General features: G+C 40.2%; 1 protein-coding gene across 1 annotated transcript in view; it reads right to left on the bottom strand.

Moving 5' to 3' along the window:
• Positions 1-17,457, bottom strand: part of megf6b (multiple EGF-like-domains 6b) — an 83,743-nt gene that overhangs the window by 46,597 nt on the left and 19,689 nt on the right. The gene's annotated exons all lie outside the window — the stretch shown is intronic.

Here is a 17,457-nt window from a genome sequence, read left to right as displayed (position 1 = left end):
AAAATGGTTCTATATAGTCCCAACATGGTTCCTATATTGTTATCTGTCAAAGAGCCCTTTTCCAGTACTATACAGAACTCTTTTTGAGACACGTTTGCTGTTTGCTGGTGATTGGTGTGGCGCAACAGATAACACCACCACCTGCCATTGAGTTACAACAACACCATGTGGGAGACCAGGGTTCGATTCCCGGTCTGGGTGACTATGCTGCGCTACACCAATAAGAGTCCTTGGGCAAGACTCCTAACACTACATTGGCCCACATCTGTAATACGAGTAACCTTGTAAGTCGCTCTGGATAAGAGCGTCAGCTAAATGCCGTAAATGTAAATGTAAATGTTTTCAACTACAAGCAGACAGCGATTGCCAATAGGCCCAAACCTTGAAAAGGATGCCAGGTTTATTAAAAGATGCCCTGGTAATTATGTTGCTTTGTGACAGTGAAAAACATCGGTTACTATATGGGTGACTTGTCCTCATGTTCTCATTAAGAAAGCTACAAATAAGAGTCTGTTTGACCTGCAGCGCCTGGAGCAGATGCTGCAGTTTCCACACATCCTGTAGACCAAATCAGAGTTCGCTTAAAACGAATGCCAGACCACCTTAGTGGGGCCAAGGATCAGTACTCTGGACCACTGTTGGTTTTAAAAAAACAGCTTTCAGGTTTTTAAAACTTTTTAAAGTTTGGGAAAAGTGTTGAAAAACCTTCAAAAAGAGTTCCTCAAAGGCCTGCCTTACTGACTGAAACGATCAGTTGTCAACTTTGAATGGGAAAATGATTGTCATCTTAATTGTCGATTTTCTTAAACAGCAGATATTCTCTTAAGGGTGTATTCATACTTGTCACCTTTGGTTCAATTAAAATGAACCCTGTTGTGCTTTGTTTGAAGTATAAACTGAATACGGACAAAAGGCATCTAAACAAACCAAACACTGAGTTGTTCAAAGGAACACAGGTTCTGCACAGTGTCACTTCCGCCCACAAATATAGTACCAACCCTACCCGCTCGCTCCACAAACGGCGAGCCACCCGCATCTGCCTGCTTCCTCTTGGGTAAGTCCACAAGCAGACCTGCCCACACTACTATGCTTTAACTTTTTCTGACGCTGATGCTTTAGTTAGTTTAGCGGGACTGTGTCCCAAATCACACACTAGCACACTACTACACAGGGTTTCACAACTAGCCACCATTAGACCTGCATTCATTAGCGTAGTTGCCTAAATAAAGTGAAGAGGTGTGGGTTGGTAACGAAAACGGTAATTTTTTACAACTTTAACGTACATCATTCAGTAAATAAATGAGCATGTGTACGTTATTAAAATCATGGTTTAATACTGAGATTAAGATGACGTTACTTAATAAGAAAGGTTTCAGGATCCAGCAGTTTGATTTTTCCTGCTAGTTATGGTGTGAATCACGCAGGAGCCGCAGACTTGCAGCCTTCTGTCATATGTGCGTCATATCTCACCTTTTTTGCATTTTGGTTGATTGCAAATATGTCACTATGCTTTCAAAGCAAACTAAAATTTAACATCATTTTCTTGCTTGTTCTAGACCAAGGGATTCCAACCACAAGTATAAACACACCCTAAAAAGTACAAATGCTGTAGCATCCGGGTCAATTCCCATCATCCTTACAAATTCAGATCATCTCAAAAATGACAATATAGAGATCAATTTAGCTAGTCTAAGATCAGTTTTAGAAATACTAAGATCAATTCCGGCAGCTCTATTAATGAGACAGAAAAGAGTTAAAACCATCAAATGCCTCCAAGAGCCGTTCTCATAGAGGAGATAGGCTCGGCCCTCCCTCAGCAAATTCTCTGCATATCTCTCTTTTAAACCAGCTGCATTTTGTTTTCACACATTTCTGGTTCCCAAGGCATGTGTTGACAGGACACGGCAGACATATAACCTCCATCTTTCTGTGGATAACACGTACCCATCAGCAGCTTGTTTTCCGGCACTTCAAAGTACTTGCTAGAAGATAACAATGACCACAGTATTACAATGTGTGAGCCTCCAGATTCAAGCATTCGAGACAGGTCTGGTGTTTACTAATCAATTTTGCATGAAAAGGAGACTGCGGAATAGAAGTCTGGAGGTAGTGAGTTTGGCCTATTTGTAAATAAAAGGCAGATGCCTCCCACATTGTAGCTATCCAGTCTAAGGTTCAGTGAGGTAAAACAGGACTTAATCAGTTCCATTAGTGTTGCTTTGACATTCCTTTTCAAACCAAGCTTTAAAAATCCATCAGAATTCCTGCAGAACCCTTTAAAAGCAGGACGCTTAGCTCTGGGGATGTTTTGGTGACTTGTCAATGGGACCAATATAATAACAATAATTTTGTTGTACTATATACAATAGTAACTGTTAAGCTAAAGCATTAATGCCTATTGCCGAACATGCCGAACAGTGCTTAGTGTTTCACCTTAGTCCTTAGTGCACCAATGGTATTACCAGCAGATTCAAGTCTGTGGACCATTCCAGCATCTCCTACTGGATAGCGCTCAATTCCACATCTGCTATAAAAGCATACAGCACTGCTAGTCAGTAACACATATTACTATCAACCTTAAATATACAACTCTGCAAACCTCCAACAGCTCTTATTTACCTCACTCTGAACAAAGCAATATGTATGCAATATATCTGTTCTGAGGGGATCTGGAGCTTTTACGGTAAAACTCAATTATTGCTGAGGTAAGTGGTTAGGTGCCTAAAACGTCTACACAGTACTGTATACTTCACAACATATTTGAATTCATTAAATTTCACCACCAAGCTGAAATTGTGAAAATTTCAAAGTGGAAAATATTTTAAAAAGGCTTTTCTATTAACAAACCTTTTAAACAGTAATTCCATTTTGCACAGTACTGTACGCATATGGATGTGCACTTCACCTGTCTGCCTTTTATCTTATCGCATCAGAATACACTGCAATAGCGCCTGCATCCAGGACCACTCCAGGTTCCCTGGGGAACTATTTTTTGACTTACAGAATGCAGGGGAAAAAGCCAAGATTCTCACAGGAGCCCAACTGAATCACATCAGCTCCAGCACAAAGGAGAATAATCTGCAAGAGCTAAGCCCCCTTCCAGCCGCCAACAGACGGTCTCTTTCTCCACCGTTTTGCGCCCTTTTCTTTGCGTCTTACATTTGAAAGTCCTGTTCTTTCCAAAGGGGTGATGAGAAACACTGACATCCAGACAAAAACAAAGCTTGCTTATGCCCTTCAGCCAGCTACACCGTTGGCTCCCCGCTAGTAAGCTTTATGGGTCCATGTGGAGTAAACAGAGGGTGAAAATATGCTTTTCAGACCTTCTGGGAGTGAACTATAACCTTGTGCATGTGCTGCGTCTGTGCTGCACTGCCTGTTTGGGCCTGACAGTTTGACCTTTGACAGTGTAGGTGCAGTGTAGAAACCTGCAGCAACATGGGGAGACCAGGAGGAATGCCTCAATTACCGCTGTCCTTCTCGACTTGCCTAAGCCGTAATTCATATGCTGACAGGGAACGTCCACCACGACAGCAGTCCTGTTTATTATTTATTAGTTTTCAAAAAGAATGCTATACAATCGGGGCTAATATGCTTAAACAGACTCACTGTAAAAATGTTAGGTAAGAGTTTTAACTCAGTTTAGTTAAAAGTTGCAGTTGCAGCTCATACTGATTAAATAGTGTGTATGATGTTTAGTCCGTGGCTCCTCCCCTCAGACTGTTTGCTGTTTATTCCCATCTGCAGGTTCGAACTCCCCCTATTGCATGGGGTGAGGGCTTTCTATTCTTACTATGCAAGTCGAACGTAGGATCTCCTATCTCTTGACAAGCAGGCAGTTAGACAGTTGCGCCACCCTACAGCTAAAAAACCATGTCCAATGATTTCAGGTGGACTCCAGAGCCACCACGACCCTGACAATGAAGAAGTGGATAAGAAGCTGAATTAACACCAGGAATTCACATATCAAGTATCAGGAATTCCTGAACTGTTTTTTTTTCCTGAATAAACAACGGGAAAAAAAGTCCTAACAAATAGTCTATGTTAGATTATGATGTTTTTAAACTGCAGAATTGCTCAGAGCTATGTTCTTATAATGATGGATTGCCCAATATCAACAAATCCGAAATAAGAAAATGTTGGTAAACGTCAGAATCATCGTCAAACTGCGTAAGTGAGTTTTAAGAAGACACCGGGCATCTTTAAGAATAAGTGAGATAAGAATAATAGGGAGGGTTCCTGTAGGGCAGCACTACTAATAAACGAGGGCATGGAAAAGGGGACAGTGTGAGAAGATTAAGACGGTTGTGTGTGTACTCTGGTGCAGTGGAGGATGACCAAGTGTTGGCTCAGGTTCTGCTGGCTTTGATCTAATAACTGTCAAATCCAGCCCAGGGGCATAGTAATTATCAAAGCAGACACAGTCAGCCAACAAGGCCGGCATGTGGGACGATGTGAGAGGCAGAGTCCACTGCACTTCCAAACAGAAGGCAGGTAAAACCTGTTTTCTTGCAAGAACTGTCGATCTGAATGTCTTCAAACCGCTGCCATGCCGAATGCAGACGTGCCTCTCGCAATGAACCCACCAGGGAGTTCACATCTGCCTGCTGAGGGTCAGTAGCAGGGCGAAACTATCAGCAGGGCTGAGGAGTTTACCACATGGGGAACGAAGCCCAGAAAACATGTACTGAGGTCACAACAATTTTTCATCCGACAGCTTGATGTCTTTTCAAAACTGGAATCCGTTCCCCTGTAGTGATGACAGTAAGTAAGACAGATAGTCATGAACGTGAAGGCAGTACAGTTATAAGTTTAATATCTTAGGCAAAGTTGAAATTCTCATTTCAGCTTGTTTACATGTAGCCTAGCACAGGCCACCAGCACATGGGCTGTTTTTTGTATTTTCTGGGTGCAAATAAACTTTATGTCTGTGGCACCAAAGCTTATATCATATGGTACAGCACCCCACCTGGTGTACTGTATGAATAATTAAATAAAGTAAACAGCCCACTGCAACAATGTCCTTGTAATGCTAGCACCAGCACAGTACATGTTTACGTAGTTATAACTGGACAGTACACAGCGGAAGCACCATGCACCACCATCGGGCCGAGAGGGCTATTACAATCGTCTATTACCAAAGAATAGCTCCAACAATTTGTACAGAAGTCTCTGTAGTTACTGAACAATACACCTTAGTGTGTAATAAGCCTTTCTGCGTTAAGGGGTTAACAGAAAAGTCTGCTAATTTTTCTACATTTCTGTGTAGCTCATTCAGATTCAGTCTGAAGTGGTTTGTTGGACTTACATGTCAGCACTTCTAGTGTTAAGCATGGTGGTGGTAGCAACATGCTGTGGAGCTGTCTTGCTGCCAGTGGTCAAAAGTGGAGATAAAAACACATATATTACCATGACATTATAATATATGATGTACCATGTCCATGATGAGTGTATGCAGAAATTCAGACCAAGCACTTCTATAAACCACCTAAACACAGTGTTTCAGCATATAAAGTACTTTATATAACTATAAATATAATTCTGAATAATTGTGATATATATATATATAATTGGACGTATCAGAAGAGGCATGTGTTAATACTCCTAGTGTCGGGAGCTAGTACTAGGGGGAGCTCTGAAGGGGGGGGGGGGTCATTGGCAGTATCAAGTTTGAAGGAAAAGGGAGAAATAATTAGTTAATTGATTTTTTTTTATGTTGTAAAGAAATTAGAAGTTTGCTTTTTTAATTATTTAAAAAAATACATTTGATGGATTTGTTTTAATGTGCTTCAGTACATTGTAAATATTTTCATTTTAATGTTTAAACAAATGTATTTCAGTAAGAGTAAAAAGGTTTTAAAATAGTAATGCTGGTGACTGATTTCATGAACTGAATATAAAATACCAAAGGATTTGTACAGCCTGTTTTCCAACTGAAATTACAAATCGTAAATGCAAATTAATAAGATATTCAAATTGGAGCCGATCTCCTGTGAAAACACTTATTCAAATGCATGCACACCAACACAGGCTTCAGCAGGCATTGCACTTTTTGAAAGAAGATGCAAACAGACCTGAATTGCCAAACGTTTCACTAAAGACAATGAAATAAGGGCTGCTTAAATACCTGCATCTTCAATCTGCCCCATCTCTAGAGTGCAGATTGCCAAAACAACAGACACCAAAAGAACAAAGCCAGATTTGTACAGCTCCAGTGAAGCAGGAGAAGCCACAGAAGCGAGCAAAGCAACCCCACAGCTCAGACAGTAGGAGATGAGGCCTGAGATTATTCGGTAATTGTGTTTTGCAAACTCCTGTCAGCTTTGACCCCCTGATGCACTTGAAGACTGGCACCTCGGCAAAAGCCAGGAGGGACCTTTCCTCACAGCGATGGTATGGAGCGTAATGAGCTACTCCAAGCTGAGTAGGTAAAGCAGGGCAATTAAGCGAGATTAAGGTGCCAGGCAGGAGGGCTAGAGAGCAGAAGAACTCTCATTAAAAGACACAACTCTGACTGCAGGCTTTCAGCACTTGGACGGCCTGCTGTAAGACCTCTAAGCTTCATGAGTTTTAAAATATTAGAGGATGAGGAGCAACAAAAAGGTATAAAAAATAATTGTGGGCTGCAGTCAGAACTGGAAGGGGGGCATGTCAGATCACTGAATGATTGGCAGCAGCCAAAGTGGTGTTCTTTAAAGCCACCCCTGACATCTCGACAGTCCAGGGGGTCAAACCAACAACCTTGTGGTTCCAAGCCCAATTCTTTAACCTTCAGGCCACAGCTACCCCCATTGAAGAGTTATGATGATCTCATCACCAAGTAGACAATAGCTGTGGCTTGACGAGAACAACAGGGCCAAAGAACATGCGATAAAAGCACAGGAAACGTATTATTAGTGGCCCAAATACTGAGTTTATGGTTGATAAACTGGAAGGAAAACTGTATTTTCCTTGGAATTGTTGAATAATCAAAGCGTAATGAAATGTAATGCATAAAACATAATAATTTTGGATAAACATGGAAAAAGAAGCCAGAAAATCCCATTACAGCACTTAGAGGAGACTAACTAACATAAAGGAGTGTGAGAAAACTTCAGCAATAGGACTCCGGGAGAACTAAGGCTCGGTGCGCCCCAGTTCCCCCTTCGCCCTCTATTGTCCCGCTCTAGTCATTTCATCTGGACAGCATTTGCTGGGTCATGGAACACTGCACTCCAACAAGACTTTTAATAACTGACTAATTCCTTGAGCAGCACAATGCAGAAAAATGTGATTGGAATGTGAATGAACCAGTCTATTTAAAGATGGAAGTCGAAATTATGCACCCTGACATTCCACACCCTGAATGCAAATGACTGAGATTCAAAAGATTCTCCAATTTGGTCTGGACAGGGCTATTCAAGTACAAGTGCGCTGACACAGACTTCAGCAGGCTTTGTAATGTCTGAAAGAAGGGTTACATAGACCTGAATTCCCCACGTTTCAATAAAGTTCCTGAAATAAGCGCTGCTAAAATATCCATACTCCATACAAGTTATGAAAGCTATTTGGTGTTAAAATATTTTATTACAGGGCTGCTACTAACGACTACTTTTCTATTGATTCATCCATCAATTATTTTGTTGATTAATCTAAACAATTAATTTTCTGCCAAAAAAGTTTCAAATAAAATTCCTTTTATTGTGACAAACTGTGAATAAAGGTTTACATGTTAAGGCAGTGGGGTATTTATGCCGCTTATTAACCCCTTAACACTCCCAGGCTTATTACACACTAAGGCATTATATTCAGGGACTTCAGGGACAAACTGGCACAGCTAATCTTTGGTAACAGAAGTCTGTAATAACACTTTCAGCCTGCCGGCAAGCCATAGACTATTTATGGGGTTAAAGTGTATGTGTGTTGGTGCTAATTTCACGTGATCTCATACTTCTGATGCTTTGGGTTGGATTCTGCTGCAGCCCTAGACGTTCTCTTAAACTGTAGCTTTGACTGGAGCTGACCAAATGATGAAAAGTGTTTGTTATTTGACCTGAGGTGTTTTAGAGACCTAAAAAGTTTAAGCTCAGGTCATTGAAAAAGAAAATTTTAAATAATGGTAAAACTATGCTATATATAATATATATAATATAATATAGAATATTGATATTGCAAAAAATATTGATGCATTTTCAGAGCCGAAGTGATTGACTGCGGTAACTAATTGCAGCAGCTCTATTTTAGTATAACTTAAACTTCCTTCAGGTTCTTTCAAAGTCATGCATGAAACTAAAGACTAATGTTATACATTGGCATTAAAAGCTTGGTCAATCTAAAAGTTTTGACCTCTCATAACAAGGTTCCAGACGTTAGCGCTGCGTTGTTAGTCCTATGACTTGTCAACACTCACCTTTAGGAAAGCTACAGCTCTACAAGCCTGATGCATTTTGGAAACCTGTTCTGTGAACTAATAAAGCTGAAATACAACAACTTGGCTGCAATGCGTAAAGTTATGTTAGCAAAAGAGTAAAAAATTCATGAAAAGAACTCCATTTGAATTTTAAATAGTAGAGGAAACCAAAAGTAACTCTAGACCATTAAGGGTTAAACTCCTTTAAACATTACCACAAATTCCAAAGCGTTTAAGGGAATGCTTACTGTGAGTATTGCAACCATAATTTAGTTTTACTAGTATCTGTGGCCACGACTGCAAACCAGGACGAAAGCCTGACGAAGTCCTGAGTGTCTCAATACAGTTCTTGACAACTGATCTGAGAAACAGTTTGCCTGCCCTGAGCAAGCTCTGGTCAAAAATGTTTAACCTTCACAGTGTGAAACAGGTCCTGAGGCCAAAAATGTTCACCTCCTCTTCCCCTTCCACCCTGTTTTCTATCACATTCCATTGTGGCAAGATGCCAAGAGGGCAGATTTGTTTGCCAAAAAAAAAAAGTAGGTATTTTATGTTTAGTTAACAGCAGAAACTGTTCTGCAGATACTGATTAAGACTAATCTAACACTAGAGAACAATTTTAGGATCCACCAAAGCAGACGTGACTGCATAGGAGGCCACAGCAGGTAGAAACACTGGTGCTTCTAAACACAGGGTTGTGCCGCAATTCTGAGAGTTACCTAAGAATGCTATAATCAAGACACAAAAGCAGATATTATGAGTAAATAATACATTTTGTAGTATTTTGTTGAAAATAATGACAGTTTGACAAATGACATGCTCCCAATATCGTTAAGGTCCCCCAATACAACAGGGTTTTACCACACTTACAGAAGTTTTTGTAGCATCCTGGCCAATATCATACAAGACTGCACAGCTGCAATTAAACGAAGTGTTTAGGATGGAGAAAATCACTCATACTTCTGACTACTCTGATTACTATTTAGGGCTTGGTTTAGTCTGTTTCATTCACATTCACCACTACTACATAAACCTTGTATCTCCATTTTTGCTTTGTTTGTTTTTTTCAATCTTAGTTTTTCATTTGTTGACAGTTTTCCACTGAACTGTTCTGCATGACTTTCACTAAAAGTTCTAAAAGTTTTATTCCTGCTCATGTAAAGTTAGTATTTTGGTAGAGATGTCCTCATCCAATCCAGTGACTCAGGATCGGAGGCCGGTACAGGCATTTGTAAGAGATCGGGAATCGAATTTAATCACAATCCAGTTCAGAGCCTTTATTTTAACCATGGTGTTCAGAGCGCCATCTCTGTCAACAGTGTTAAGGACATCTCCTTAACGGATCACAAACGGACACTATTGACCAGCCGGCAGCAGTGCGGACGTTCTCAGAAGGTAAATAAAAGAGTTGAGAGTCTGCAGTGTGGAGCTATTTTACAGTGGAACATGAAAAACATTTTATAAAACTATCACTGAAACGTTCTGTTTTACCGACAGGAGAACTGAAGAGCACATTTAGAACCGAGTGGAGGCTAACGCTAACGCTAAACCAGCTATTTCACACCAGTAGTCGACAAACAACAACAGATATCAGTCCAGCGTGACTACTGCGCAAGCCCACATTGCAATGATGATGCTTAAACGGTATATTGTACAGGTCAAGTATCCGGCATCACAAACTCATACAGTTTGCAAACATTCCGATTTGGTTTTTACATAACATGCATGTGCAATTCCACATTTCACTGCTGGTAAAATAGTTCCACCTATTATATTTGTTTCATCAGGTCTATTTATTAAAACACTTTTGAATATAAACTGAATTTCTGCTGGAATCTGAGACTGACCAGCAGCCAGCTTAAAGTGAGGTCAGAGATTTGCACCCTTCGTTTATAGTCGCAAAGCTCAGTGTGGAAAGACTACAGAGGCTTGTCATTTACAAAACTATTCCCAAATCTCCTGCTTTCCTCTGATCCGTCTGAACACACTGATGCCACCCACAGCTGGAACAAGTCACTTTCTCATTAAGCACAGCTCCAAAGCTAGCCAGCACCCTGTAATAAGAAACCCTCATTACAGGCCTCCCAACCTCCAATCTCACACCATCAGTACCAACACGTTCATCAGAACTCCTCTCCAGTGTGGGAGAAATGCTTGACAGCTTTATGTGAACTCTGCATGTAACATGTCTGGAAAAAAAAGCAAAAGAAGCACAGGGCCGTGAAGGGTGACCGGTTACATATCACTGCTGTCCAATGTAAACCATGTTCATCTTCATTTTTCTCTGTTTTTAGTTTTCTCCATGGTTTGAACCCAGTAGCTGCTTCTGTACACAGTGTAAATAATTTTGGATGAATGGACCAATAGAAACGCTCTAAATTACTCTGTATAAACTATTATTTAAGTTATTTTTGCCTTCTCCATTTTGGACATACATGTTTTTCATTGGACAGCGATGATATTAACCCCTTAACACTCCAAGGTGTATTATTCAGTAACTACACGGACTTCTGTACAAACTGATGGGGCTATTCTTTGGTAACAGAAGTGTGTAATAACACTTTTTAGGGGGGTAAATCTCTCTGGTTCAAAAGCATGTCTTTAAAAAAGAGCAAATAATTATGACGGAGACAAATAACTTCTATTGGAACCACATCCAAGAAATTAAAGTAGGTACATAAAGTATCTGTTAAATAAAACATCAGTATTAAAACATCAGTAATATTATTTTTTCTCAGAGATTCTGACTGTTATTATCTGTCTTGCTATCACTTTGCTGCTGTGACACTGTGACTTTCCCCACTGTGGGACTAATAAAAAACTATCTTATTTTTTTCTTATCCTAAAGGAACTGAATTTTTAAAATTCTATATTTATACTCAGTAATATATATAAATATTGCAATACAGCAATTAATTGTAGGCTATGGGGCAGCCATACAGCATGTTTTTTATATTGAGTACTTTACAGTGCCTCAGTAAATCAGATTTTATGAGCATAGCTGTCTGTTTTGTAAAGTTTAATGTTCACCTTTACAAACCACCAAAGTAAATAAAACATCTGCAGACTGCCTTCGCCCAGAAACTGCTCACTCCTGCTTGGCTCACCTGAGCTATCTCACACTTCTCAACTGAACTGTTGTCAGTACAATGGCTAATTTTATTATGTGCAGCTTGGAATCAGGAACAAGCAATGACAGAATGGGTAGGCTTCAGTCCAGCTGGAGAGATAAACGCTCAAACCTTCCAGGGAGTCCCTGCGAGGCTCCAAGTAAAGATGCTGTGATCCAATTATCACAAGTTCCCTCTGAGACTAACTTATAGCACCAGAAAGTCTCAAAAAGACACAGCAGCTTCTTATGAATACAGCTCAGTCCTTACTGGCTAGCAGCAAAGATACATTTGCTTTGGATTCTTGACTGAATTGATACAAGAAGCTCCCAGAGGTTCCTTGTCTCAGCCAGATATTCCAGCCCCCCTGTTTGTATTGTTACTTGTTAGCCACGTTAACCCTGAAGCTCTCGTACAAAACTAAAGAGGCAAAACATAGAAAAGCAGATAAAATTATTCAGGCATGCTGCTAGACTGTAGGGGTGAAGGTTTCCACAGAAAAGGGGTCTCACTAGTGAGGCCTTCAGATGATGACCCTACTGACCTGACATAAAGCAGCCTCACTGGCCATATGATCCACTCAGTCACTCCAGCACAGCTTTAACACTACTTCATTGAGCAGCACAGAACCACAAAGGAAATCTAACCCATGCCATCATCTTCTGATCTTCTGAAGGTCCAGTCTGAGCTGCCTTCTGACCTCTGTCCACCACTGACTTCTAATACCTCTTTATATATATATATATATAGAGAGAGAGAGAGAGAGATTGACAGAGGCTCTCTCACACTTACAAAGAGGAAGTTCACAACCATAGCCTTAGGATAAAGGTCTCCCTTGGGAAACTCTTTAAATTGCACAGTAGGACTTGTGAAGTGGTATCTAGACCTAAAGCTTCTTTGTGCCAATCACTGCTACACTCCCTGAGCAGTGGGGGGCGGTAAATGGTTGCCACCATGCCCCCGAGCACAGATGGGAGGTGAAGGACTGTACTATAAAGCTAGTGAGAAGAAGCCAGAAGGACTGAGAAGTCATGGTTCATGTTTGGGTGGTATACTGCTGAACAGCAGTAGGTTGTGTTGTGTTTGTATATAGGAAGAACTACTGCATTCCTCCCAGTGTGGATAATGTGCCATACTTTTTAAAGAGGCCAAAATGTCAAGTGGTTTAACTGCAGTTTCCTCTTTCCACTTTATAACAGCAAACATAGGTATGACCAGTCCAACTTAAAAATAAAAAAACTCTAATAATTACAATTCCTACCTCAGGTTCACAAATGATATGGATTTATGGAAAAGATGCTAATCTTGATGCTTAAATATATCCAGGGGTGAATGCTGTGGGCCTTCTAGTCCTTCAGAGAAGGACTAATGGTTAGAAGAAGAACTGAGGGCCTAACCCATCAGATTAATCACCAGCACAATTAGGCACTGCCAAAAGCTGAACCTTCGGATGCCACTTGGTGGAAACAGCCACTAACATATGACTAGAATCCAATAGGCAAACCCCACAGCAAATCCTACCAGTGAGGCTCTACTTGTAAAAGGGTTAGGAGTGTTCTCCTCTCTGTCTGGAGTTTCATCTATTCATTAGGTGAATGCCAACACTGCTAGGCCGTAGGTCTAGCTTGGATCTGCAAGGACTTACCACTGGAATCCTAACACAAACAAGACCATACTTTTAGCAGGAATTTAGCTTGAAACAAGGACCAGAGATAGTCTGACACGAATAAAGCCATGCCAAAACTACACAAATAACACAAAACTAAGGGAAGGAGAGGTACCGAAAGTTCCTTGGAGAGCATGGCTGGCATGCTCTCAAGCAGACATTACTGAGGTACAACAGCCTTGTCCAGTTACTAAAGAAATTCTCCCGAGTAGTCCCTGAGGCTATTAAGTAACTTTGCACTTTCCTGACCTCCAGATTAGTACACACAATCATGGTCCAGAAATCACTACCCTGAAATGAAAGAACTACAAGCATTCGACACTGAAAGGGAGCAGTCACAACCCCTGAATATCAATAGGGACATAAGTACAAAATCAGAAAAGAGCCAGGTCAGGCTTTATTGTGATCCTAAGATTGTGATTCTAAGATTTGTTGTCTTCCTAATAAACATATCTCTTTCCAGCTAAGGGTGCTCTGCTTTCTGAGAGTCAATAAAAGTATATTTTAAAGGAATCGTTTGGTGAAATAATAGACTTAACATGAGTTAGCACTTCTCCCAGATGCAGTATATCAGCCAAGATATGTTTGAAATCTGTCATTTGAGATGGCAGGTTAACACTGCTAATAAACACTGGATTTAGACGAGTTATCACCGTAAACCACAATCAAGAAAGTAGGTAGGTAAGTATTAATGAGAACAATAAATATGTAGATAACAGTTTAAAGACACAGTGGGGTAGAAATATAGTTCTGTATCACGTTCTATCACTTTCCTAAACTCTGCCCCAACAACTCTGACACAGATCCTCACCATCACATGTCCAGTTCCAACTGTTTCCCCTTTTAATTACCTCCACATTTGAGAGATGTTCTCAGCCTTATTAATCCAGACAAGTTTGCAGGCACAAAGCCACAAAGCCATCATTCGTGTCTTCATACAAGAGAACATATGAATTATTATAAGCAAATTAAGCTTTCATCTGGTGTATCGTGGACTCCAATTTTAAAGATCACTTCAACAGCTTGTGAAGCTGGTAATTTTAGACTCTGATCCTACACAGTAGACATTTTCCACACACAAGACATTACTGTCTTACAAATCCCAGATGTTGGATTAGATTAAAATGCCTGTTTGGGCTTTGAGAAATCCTTTTCTCTCATAGGGTACCACTTGCGTAGTGATGAGAAGTCAAACAGAGAGTAGAAGGAGAAGCAGTTGACTGCTAGCCACGGGGGGAAAATGACAGGGGTTTAGCCGAGAGGACAAACTCTGTGAAAGATCCTTCATGGCGTGCCAACTCCATCCTTCTTTCTTGACTCCATTACATGCTAAAACCACATGAATATGTCAGATGTCATCACCTGCTGCCACATGGTGCGCCATTATGGGTAAGTACACTGCGCAGGAATGCAGTAACAACCAGTAACAACAGTGTATTATCCAGAAACTCTTGCATGATGTTAAGAAGCCTACTTGTCATTCTCTATTAATAGTAAAAATAAATACCATTTTGTACTAACACTAATCGAACATGGGCTCCACTTATCAACAGTCTGATAAAAAGATCTTCTTATAGCCTTCTCTCACACAAGGCAGAGAAGGCTATAAGAAGACATTTGTTCAGCCTGCAGCTTCTACAGTGCTTGTATGCTGGTAAGACAGGCAAATCCAACCTCCCATATTACTGCAGAGAACCTACATAAGAGTTTAGCTGAGCCAAGAGAGTGGTGCACCGTTCCACTGCAAATATAACCTCATAGAAGATTCATGAGTAGAAAACCATAAACATGGTATTCATGTTTCAACTCAGAAGTTGAAGTGTGTCCCAGGACATCCGGCGAAACAAAACACATTTTTGAAACAAGTGCTGTGGACAGAGGAAGTCAAAATAGGCCAAAGAACACCTTGTCAACTATGAAGTATGGAGCTGGATCTGTTATGTTTTGGGGTTGTGTTGCAGCCAGTGGTATTGGCAGTACTGCACAGATGGAGCGAAGAATGAATTCCACAGAATATCAGCAAACCCTGGATGCAAACATCCCTCCATCTGTTAAAAAGCTAAAGCTGAAAAAACAATGGCTTTTACAACAGGATAATAATCCGAAACATACCTTAGAAACTATCATGGAGTACCTGAAGAGACACAAGGTGAAGCTTTCAGAATTGTCCCCTCAGCTAAACATCATAGGAAGTTTGTGGATAGACTTTAAACGAGCTGTGCAGTAAGACAACCAAAGTGTATCTCAGAATGTTTCTCAGGCCTTCTTCAAAGAAGAGCTGGAAGAAAATCCAACTACCACAACTGAAAAACTTGACTCTGTAAGATGGCCAAATGTTTTGCGTATGACTGTCAATACAGTCTAAACTTGACATGGCCTTTCAAAATAACATCTTTCATAAGCTTAATATTCCACTCTCCAATAAAGAAGAACGCTTACTTCTGCAGTATCCTTCACATCCCAGAGCAGAAACAAACGGCAGTACACTTGCCAGAGACTTCTGTTCTTTTATGATGGCAAACCTCTCCAGACAGCTGTACGGTGCTCAGTGTGTCACTGAAGCTGATCCGCAGACTTACAAAAGAGTCAAAAAAGTTCATAAGCTGAAAAAGGTTGTGCAGCGAATCTTTTCAGAGGTTATCCAGAGTTCTATGGGGACGCCATTCATGCACATACACCACAACATATTCTGAAAGCTCGAGGAGTTCATATCAATCACCCACAGAAGTTGATAAACCTGATAAAGCAAACAGTATGAGGGTCTTGGTTTGTTACAAATCCCCTGTCAAAATATCATCAACATGACACTGGCTGTCCATTCAGCTGTAATAAAAAAGAGTGAATGAATGATGCTACTGGACATCAGTTAAAGAGGTTAGCAGATGTATGGCCTCCTTTATAAGATTTCAGCTGCTACTTAAAAAGATGGATCTTTGGTACTTCATCTGGAGGGCTTTTGTAATGTCAAAAATATGTATCACTGAATCACAGAATAAAGGACAATGGGGTTACAGCTGCTGTTCAGTGTAGCAACTTCCTTGCCAACATCAGGCTTTTGCGTAACAGCAAATTTGCATGCTATCAGAGAACAAGCAACTAACACTAAATTAGTCACTTCTATGGCTTGAAGCAGGCCATTCCCATGATACTATTAGATCATCAGCTGCTTAATAATACCTTTTAAGTGTGAATGTGATAACTGATTAAAGACATCAGGCAAAAAATATACTTCAGGACAAAATACAGAAAGTGCCTTCATACTCTTTCCAGTAAGGGTGCAACAATTAGCGGACAACGTATCCTACTTTAAGTTGCTCCCATCTGCAAAAAGATTATTTAGTCCCTGTAGAGAAGAATTGCCAACAGAATAAGACTCTCTGGAGCAGATAAACGTAAACCTATTGGCACCATGCCCTAATGCCAGGCTTGGGCTAGAGGGATGCCCACATGCATTGAGCTGTGGAGCAGTGGAACTGTGTTCTCTGGAATGATGGTTGGTCCATCCAGTACCTTCAGGATAAGTTAAGGAGTTGCCGTTGAGGTGGAGTGGTGATCTTCTAACATCCTGACCTCACTAATGCTCTTGTCACTGAATGCAACCAAATCCTCACAGCAATGCTCCAAAATCTAGTAGAAAGTCACTCCGGAACATTCGTGACAGCTGAGTATAAAGTAAACTACAGTAAAAAATTGGATCTTGGAAAGATCTCTTTGATTTGAGACCCTTGATTTTGGAAGAAACAATGGATGAGCAGTTCAGCAGCAAAACCATATGGTATTAAAGGTTGGTAGAGGTAGGTTTTGGACAGACAATATGGTTAAATATTATATTACAAAACGTAATTGCTTATGACGACAAGGATAAAATATTGTCATATTCCCAACCTCTAGTCAACGATATTGTCAACTTTCAGTCAATGTGATGTCAGTGATGTGTTCTTCATTTTTAAACCTGGAGCATTTTACACTGTGTTACTAGGTCAAAATAAACCACATGCAAACATGACTAGAGGATATAGTCAACTAAATATAGACCCTGTTTATCAATTATATTGAAGTTAAAAAAACAATGTGAAATGATGTGAACTCAAGGTGAAGTAAATGTTGGTTAGCTATGGCAAACTGGGACTATGGAGAATAAACTTAATGTTGTACAAATGTAAACTATTGTCTTATATGCTAATATGTCTAATTTATTATATTGGTTCAACTGATGTAGGTGAATTTATTTAACTAATGCAGAAAGATTCATGCAAATTATTACCTAACTTTTTTTTAAGTAGACTAAATGC

Source organism: Salminus brasiliensis, chromosome 21 (assembly GCF_030463535.1).
Source record: "Salminus brasiliensis chromosome 21, fSalBra1.hap2, whole genome shotgun sequence".
NCBI lineage: Eukaryota > Metazoa > Chordata > Actinopteri > Characiformes > Bryconidae > Salminus > Salminus brasiliensis.
The sequence above is the reverse complement of the archived record's forward strand: the minus strand, read 5'-3'. Positions and strand labels throughout refer to the sequence as shown.